Genomic DNA, 8,360 nt, shown 5'->3' with positions numbered 1-8,360 from the left:
TTTACTTTCAGTGTTTTCTCTGGGTGGACCAATTTTTTTTTTCTTTTGCAAGCCTTTGGTTTAAATATATTGTCTACACAATGTCTTGTTTCAAAATGATATGTCATTTAATGCTGTCTTGTGCCTTTTTTTCTAGCCCTTCTAAATCATTTTGAAGGACACTGTTATAAAGGGGAAAGATTTAAAATCCTTGACCTAGTAAGTTATAACATGAGTTATGATTAATCCTCATCAAATGGCCGAGGAGAGATAGGAGACGCGTCAGCCCACACATATAACTTTGAACACAGGTAGATTTCAAAGCAGTTATTTCATTGGCTGCCCCCCCCCCCCACCTCACCCCACCCCATTCCCCTCCAGTAGTGAAACCTTACACCTGTGAGATGACATACTGGCTCTAGCTCCACCCACACTTGCCCCAGGCTGGTAGTGCACAGATAGTGTGAAGACTGTGCTTTGTCTAAGGCGGGACAGTCTCTACAATCAACACAAGATCGTAGTGTCACCCAAGAGCACGCAAGGCAACTGTAACCTGTTTAAAAGAGGTTGTTTAAAAGAAAAAAAAGAAAAGGACAGAGTTTGCTTAAAACACTTGTGATGGATTAAAACACTCAGAGGAAGGTGCTCTTTGTTTTTCCTTTTTTTTTTTTTTTCTCTAAACAACTTCTAATAAGGATTTTCTTACCTGGATGTTTCGCTTTAAAGGATTTGATTGTTTGACTGAGCGCCCTTGGGAATAACTGTTGAGACATTCTGACAAAGCGGGAAACAGGATTAATATTCTCAGGATTTTTAGATGAATTTTTGTCTATTTCACTGTTATGGGTGAGTTTGCTCATCGCCTGCCTTGATCTTTTTCTGCTATGTGCTATTTGATCTTAATTGACTCTATGTCTCTCTCTCTCTCCCCCTCTCTCGCTCTCTCTCTCAAACACAACTTTTGTGAGGCAAAGTAGAACTTAGAAAAACAGCAGTGAAAGAACTGAGCCATGCTGAAAATTCCATGTTAAAGATTCAGTGACTAAACTGTTTACAAACAAAATTTAACTTTGAAATAAGATTTTTTTTTCTAAATCTGAGTTTTGAGACATGTGGCTTCAGATAAGGTGTTACATGAGGAGTATTTTTTTCTCTTCCCAGAGCACTTTCAGTGGTTCCTTTGTCCTTTTATTTTTGCTTGTTAAGCCAAAACAATAGTTTAACCTTGTCTTGGCTGAGCTTCATTGGGTAGCTCTCTGGCAAATTGCCCTGTCTGGTGAGAGTAGCCCCCCCACCCCTCCCACCCCCATTGCTTTTTCAGACGATTCTGAATAAGAGGCCCAAAGTGTGTCCCTTAGCTACTGCTGCTAAGGTGGGACACCCTGCTGTTAGACAGCATGAACTAAGAGGCCAGGCAACCTGTTTTTCCAGTTGTGTATCTGCCCTGGTAATCTCCACTTAGGTTTCAGGATGTTTCAGGCAAAAAAAAAAAAAAAAAGACTGGAAGTTTTTCAAAACCTGCTCAGGTCTCTTGATTAGAGGGGGCACAAGAAAATGAAAGGCTGAGATGGCAGCTGTAAATTGTTTAAAGGATCTGGAGTTTTAATTGCATACTTCTTTGTAATTGGAGAATTTGTTTAAGAGTGATGATAAATGCTTCACGCTTAGTTAAATACTGTCTGTTAGCCCTGGGCAAGGCACTGGTAAGAGCTGGTTTCTTTTTAAACGAACCCACGCTGAAATTAGTGTTCTTTTGGCTGCGTCGCCTACATGCAGTAGGTCAACACAGTAAATGAAACAGGTGTTGCACAATACGTTTATTGCTCAACCTTTGGTGCTGCTGACATGGGGGTAAAAAACAGGGAAAAACACCCTTTTTTCCCCCCTCCAATGGATGTGTTCTCCGTGAGTTGTTCTAAGGTTGGTAGTTGTTTGGAACCGAGCGTAAAAAGAGCCTTTCTGTCTTGGTTTTGTCTAGAGTGAAGAGTGCCTCAGAAGGCCAAGTTATTCTCTTAAGGTTGCGCAAAATCTCAACTTCGCTCTTGCCACTGTTAATGATTCACCAGAACAGACCTATGAACCTCGTGCTGGAATGGAACACATGGGGGGGGGGGATAAAAAAAAGAAAAGAAAACGTCAAGCAAAAAGGTCTGTTATTTCTACAGTAGCTGACCACTCTCCCTACTGAGTCCTTCACGTGGAGTCGGTGATGAGTCTGGGGGCTGCGGGGGTGAGAGAACAGGAGCAGGGATTTTCAGACTTATCTGTTGTAGTCGACCTGTCGTCTGTCACTCTTAACCTCCCCCGTACAAGGCGATGACCTCACATTCCTCTTTTTATGGCTCCATCACAGTCACGTAGCCAGCTGCCCCTCTCAGAGGAGGAGACCGTGAGAAGGACAAAGGCAATAATGACTACGCTTGTGTGGGGTTTGCAGTGTGTGACTTTCATTACTTGGTGTATTTTCATTGCTAAACAGATAGTTTAGGACAGTTATAGCAATTACCCTCAGCGTGCGCCCTCAGAAAAGGGGTTGTTCCCTTTCATCTCAGTAGTTTTTAAACAGCCTTCAAGTTTTCATCTCATTATTTTTTCTTTTTTAATTCAGGTCATTGATTTCTTAATTAGGCCTATCTGTACTTGCCACCTCACTGGTGACCTGTGACATAGTTGAGATAGATCTTTGATCAGTTGTTATGTGGGAATGTGTGTTTGTTAATGTGTGTTAAGTCAGCTAGGATCACTTCAAAAGCCAGAGCTCGTCTAGTCATTTTTATCGTAATTAAATTTAGTTTAAATGTATCTGTTCCTTAAACAGGCAATGTGAAAGTAATCCAAGAATATTCCTGGTGTGTTTCATTTTGAGGTGTCTTCACACACAGTTTTCTTGGAATCAAAGACAATTTTATTTTTAGTGAACTAACAGGTGAAAAACAGAGCAAGAACTTGAATTGCTTTATAGTCACACTATTACTCGATTTGAATGAGAACAGTCAGATGTAATGTTGTTTGAATTTGGTTCTGAGCCAAAGAGGTATCGACAAAGGGGGAAAAAAAGTAGCCTACACTAAGAGAGCGTTGTGCTTTGTATATTAGTAGAACTGCCTTCAGACTTACAAATGATCTGAGGTTGCTTTACTTCAGAGGGTTCAGACAGGCATGAACATTTTGATGCCATCACAGAAAGTAGCTGGAAGGGAACAACTCCTTAAACACATTCTCCCCTCCAAACTCTACTCTAGGAGGTGTGACAGTCATAGATAACTGTCTCTCGAAGGGCAGAACAGAGTTAGAACAGAGACAATGTGCTTGGGCGTTAATAGGCAAAATAATAACTTTGATGAGAGCGTATGGTTATATTATACAACGTAGTAAAATCATTGCTCAATAAAACATCATAAAAGTACTTGCAATTTTCTTCATTACTTCATTACCCTCATTAATAAATCATTCTTGTCCACAAAGCTTGTGTTGTATACATTTTGATGAACAACATGGTAAACAAAAATGCCTTAGTGTCTTGCGTTAATTAGCGCACCTGAAAGTGTCAGTGTTTTTTTTTTTTTTTTTTTTTTTTACCAGGTTTCCATGCTCGTCATTTAGATATTCGTATTTCATGCCTGATTCGTGCATCTAAAACGATTTCTCCCCACCACACAACCTAGTGTGCCACTAAGAACCTAAATTGAATTTTATGAGACATTTAGCCAAACATAGACTATTATGGCAAGAGGATCCTGACTGACAGCACAAATCGGCTTTATTAAAGAGGACATTTCCCTGCTCGTGCAAAACTCATTTCACTCTCAAATCATCTTATTACAGCTATGCTGATTGAAGCGGGCTACATTTGAAGGTGCCTACTGTTTGTGCTGAAGGCCACATGCTGGAGCAGCAATAGTCTGTCAACAGCACAGATAGTGAATTTGTGTGTGTGTGTGTGTGTGTGTGGCCAAACAGCAGCACATCAGAGAGTGATGCGTGTCCTCAAGCAGAGTGTCAAGCTGGCATTTATGATCAGATCACACACCGAGCCATGAATGGGACGACATGTAAATGTAGGGTGTTGTGTAAGAGCTGAATTACGTGTAGATTTAATTATCATTTCTTTTCCTGTGGTTAAAGAGGGAAGCTGCTCGGGTCTGACCTGGTATTACCCTGCTTTGGGGCTCTGTAGATGTTTAATTTGCATGACTAAATTGATCATTTAGCAGACGTTATGTCATTTTTGACAAATGAGAAGGTCAAGCCTAAATGTAGTTTGATTGATTGTGGTAACCATTGAGTCCATGTCTTGAGGTTCTTTTTTCTTTGCGAAAGGATAATTGACCATTGATGATGGTTGATGTTGCCTCTCTCAATGAAAATGCCTCAGAATACAAAATAATAATATTAATAATAATAATAATTTGGTCGTAGTATTATTATTTGTAAAAATATTTTGTGTGGTCGTATGGTTTTACTAACTTTATTTTACCCCGAAGAGTAATAACTTCTTGTGCTTCATGTTCTGAGAAAAGCACAAAAGCACAGCTTCATTTTGTTGTCTGGACTACCGTACACCTCTGCCCTGTTACGTGTCAACAGCATCGTTACTGTAGAAATGCATCAGTTATTGTGACACTTGGCCATACTTTTTTTCTCAAAGTCACCCTCCTCAAACATGTCGACATTCACCCTTACCTAGAACAGCTTGTTCAGATGCTTGTTTTGAGAAAATGAATGAAGATAAATTTCATTTCATTAGAGCAACATTCTTATTTTTAGCCCAGCAGCTCGCGGTCTGGGTGACACCATTATCTTCTCTACAAAAGATACTGAGGACATGATCTAACAAAGACATCTCCTGCTGCCAGATGGGCTCCCAGAGGATTCTCTAATGCTGAGGAACAGTAAACTGAAATATGACCTAATAGTGACTTTGGATTTAATATGTTAGCAAACACTTGTTTAAAAAAAAGGATCTTTTCATTATCCTTTAATGTATTTGTAGTCCTAGCAGAGAAGCAGTGCCTTGCCGAGTTGATGTTTTATATTAGGTGCACAGTCTTTTTGGAATGGTGCCCCACCCCCCCAAAAATGGTATTCATGCTTAATTTTTTGGCTGTTTTTTTATCTAGTGCCATTTCCCGCTTGAATCTTATCTGAATGGGAACATCCCTCACAGTTCATCAGCTAACCATTCAGAAAAACCCTGGATGAACTTTGCTTCCTAATGAGATTGCTAATCCTCAGTTTGTGTCCATGTGAATCTTGCCTCTGACAAAGGTGCCCCCACCCCCCCCCACACACACACAGACACACTCACTCACACACACACACACACACACACACACACACAGAGGCTGTCAGCATGAGGATTCACTGTTAGGGACATGAACCATTGCGTTATGCAGAGAACAAAAAAAAAAAACTCAAGTCCGGGCGATGTGGACACGTCACGTTCTAGAATAGCCTGTGTCAGTCAACTATGGCTTTGTGTCATTAGCATTAATTCCCAGGAACTTGGCTCACGCTTACAGACTCTCTACAATTTAGCATTTATCTGTCACCATCACCTGATGCTGTGAGTCAGCGGACTCCCCTTATCCTGGTGCACTTGTATGAGATGATTTGCATGATACAGGTTCTTGATACCCAGCCATTGTCCTGTCACGCAATCCTCATCGTCCTAAACCACACTGACCATTTTTGGTTCCCATTAGTTTGCATAATGCAGGAAGCCCAGTTGTAGCTGACGTTTTTCTCTCACCTGAGAGCGGGGAGAGCCCTCCCTCGTACAACTCTACATAAAAACCACTCTGAGACATTGGCCTCCGGTGTTCCCCTGAAACCTTAAGGCTTGTTTCTCTTCGTCAAGGTGTCACATTGGCTCAGTAAAGATTATGTGATTTAACTTGCAGAGGCCTATAAAAGCTGACATTATTGGCGACTTCCCGCTAAACGAAGTCAGCTCTGTTGTGTTGCGATGATAGCTAAGAATCTGAACTGAAGCAATTGCTTTAGATTTGAAGTCCAGAAGGGACGGCGTTAACTTCAAAAATGGGAGGGTTTTAAGGGAGAGTTCATGTGTCTGGAATCTCTCTGTCTGTGACAGCCTCTTGTGAGCTCTAATCAGGGCTAGTGACAGGGGCTTGTCTGGAAGCATTTGAAACTCTTTTTTATGTGTGTGTTTGAGTGTGAGTGTGACTGTGCTAGAATAATAAGAGTAGTGTAACAACTCATTTTGCTTCCTCTTCGGCAGAGCAGATTGAACTCTGTGGTCAGATCTTTTCCATGTGTTTGCAAATGACAGCACGCTCATTTGTATTTGAAAGGCTTCCTTTGAATAGCTGTGCCTACATGTGCTTGCTCATGTAACACTGTGAGAAGAGCTGCAAAACCTGTCTGCAACAGCACATTGTTACTACACTCTGGAGGTAATTGATAGTCTGGGACCTGTCTTTGCTCCAGGAAAATCCTCTCTCTCTCCCGCTACCAGCACACACACACACACGCAGGCACGCATGCAGAGAGAGACAGAGGTGGGGATGTGGGCAAGTGCAGTAGGGGAGATGAAAACCAAAGATGAGCTGTGGTTGTGAATGAAGGCTAGAAAGGAATGTGGCAGCGTTGAGAAAGAGAGAGAGAGAGTATGGGTGGACTCTGTGATAGGTACGGAATACGGTATGTTTTATCCATCACATTAACTCACCAGCATCTCACAATCCATCACGGGAAAGAGAATCTTCGATGCTTTGGACTGACTGCAGCTCTGAGAATGCCTACACTGATGAAATAGTGAAGGCAGAGCTTCCTAACTAACCAAAACCCCAAAAACCCTCATCAAATACCTGAGTTGGTTTGTTACCTTAACAAGAAGATACTGTCAAACGTATACTTGAGGTAACAAACAAACTTCCCCTATCTCTCATTAGTCGTTGACTTGAAAGGTAATGTCTGACCCCTCGCTCTCTCTTTAGACCTATCCATGCTGTGGGTAAGGTAAGGATAGAAGTAATATAGGGAGTGTCCTACTTTGAAGCCTATGAGAGTGGAGCAACTGTAAATGAGGATGTCCATGGCTTGCAGGTTGGTGTTCTATGGCTCCTCTTGTCGATAAATAGAGTGCACATTTAAGCGGTGTATTGATCGCTCTTCCCTCCTTCTCCCAGTGTTCTTCCTTCATCCTGATACCGTGTGCCTGGTGACAGAAGCTGTGCCAGGGTACAGGGTGTCGAAGTTCAGTGTGTCCGTAGTAATGGTCACCATCACAATGCTTTCTGGAGATCCAACATTGAAAAGCTAGTGAAATTACATATTGGGATATTACATTTGACAGTGTTCTGTTTCCTCGCACACATGCATTATAACTCCCATGTACTTACACTCTGTCAGTTTGTTTGTGGTCACAAAAGCGTCCTTTGATTTATTTGGTAGGGTCGTTAAGGTTGCTCAGATCATGGTCAGAGTGCTTATTGGTCAGTTTCTACAGCAGGACTATTGGTTTGATGGATTGATCTCGCCCTTTCACTGTCGTTCTCATCGGCCTCATTGTTGATGCTGTTTTTGTCCGTGCTCAGCTCAAAGAAATCATATTGATTTTTTTTCCCCCCTGAAACTCATTTGATTTCTTTTTTCCTTTGTAATGTGCCTTTTGTTCTGTTTGGGTCCCTCAACTGTAATATGCCATTGGTTGGGTTGCAAAACTCACCGGCTATATAAACCCCTTTTTTCCACCAAAGTCTATTGACTCTGCTTTGGAGACGGAGGCCACGGTAGCTCTTTTGATCTTGCTCCTTTCAAGTGAAACCCTGGGTAATTTGCCTGTCTCGGTCAAAGTGAGTCACAAGCTGTCAGAGAAACCCTTTCTGCTCTGGAGCATTCCAGTCAAACGCAAACGACTGCCTAATCCTTAGCATCCCGGCTCGTTCGCTCGCTGCAGCGTAGGTCTGTGCCACAGGTTTTGTTAAAACTACCTCATACTCGGGGTGAAAATTACAAATTAGGCCTACTGCAGCTGCACGAATGAGGAAGACCAAATAAATGTTCTCCCTCCACCTGATGCCAATGAAGTGCCAGGAACCGGTGCTGAATTCCTCTTAGTCACCTCATCTTAATAGAGTTTGAGAACTCCCCATCCATATTGTGGACAAAGTCCCTTCAGAAAAGCAGCTAAATCACGCATATCGTATATCGTCTGTCGGGTTCTTGGAGACTTTGGCTAATTTTCTTTTTTTCATAGATTAACACTGCTTGCAGGGTTGCCACGCGTTGTTCAATTTATTTATTTATTTATTTTTTTGGGAACACTGGGAGTCTGTGGATTTTAGAATTATCCCTGTGCTGTGGTGGCATTGTCTCAAGTCGTCTAATACCCGTTGCATCCCTATCCGCCCGCA

At 41.9% G+C, this 8,360-nt stretch overlaps 1 protein-coding gene across 1 annotated transcript in view; it reads left to right on the top strand.

Annotated features, from left to right (window-relative positions):
* The first annotated feature begins 495 nt into the window (after window positions 1–495).
* ptprfb (protein tyrosine phosphatase receptor type Fb) overlaps window positions 496–8,360 on the top strand; it is a 101,613-nt gene continuing 93,748 nt past the window's right edge. Inside the window, exon 1 of the mRNA XM_030775352.1 lies at window positions 496–825. The gene's annotated coding sequence lies outside the window, so the exon portion shown is untranslated. The remainder of the gene's footprint in view (window positions 826–8,360) is intronic.

Source organism: Chanos chanos, chromosome 5 (genome assembly GCF_902362185.1).
Source record: "Chanos chanos chromosome 5, fChaCha1.1, whole genome shotgun sequence".
In the NCBI taxonomy this organism is placed as follows: Eukaryota; Metazoa; Chordata; class Actinopteri; order Gonorynchiformes; family Chanidae; genus Chanos; species Chanos chanos.
The sequence above is the reverse complement of the archived record's forward strand: the minus strand, read 5'-3'. Positions and strand labels throughout refer to the sequence as shown.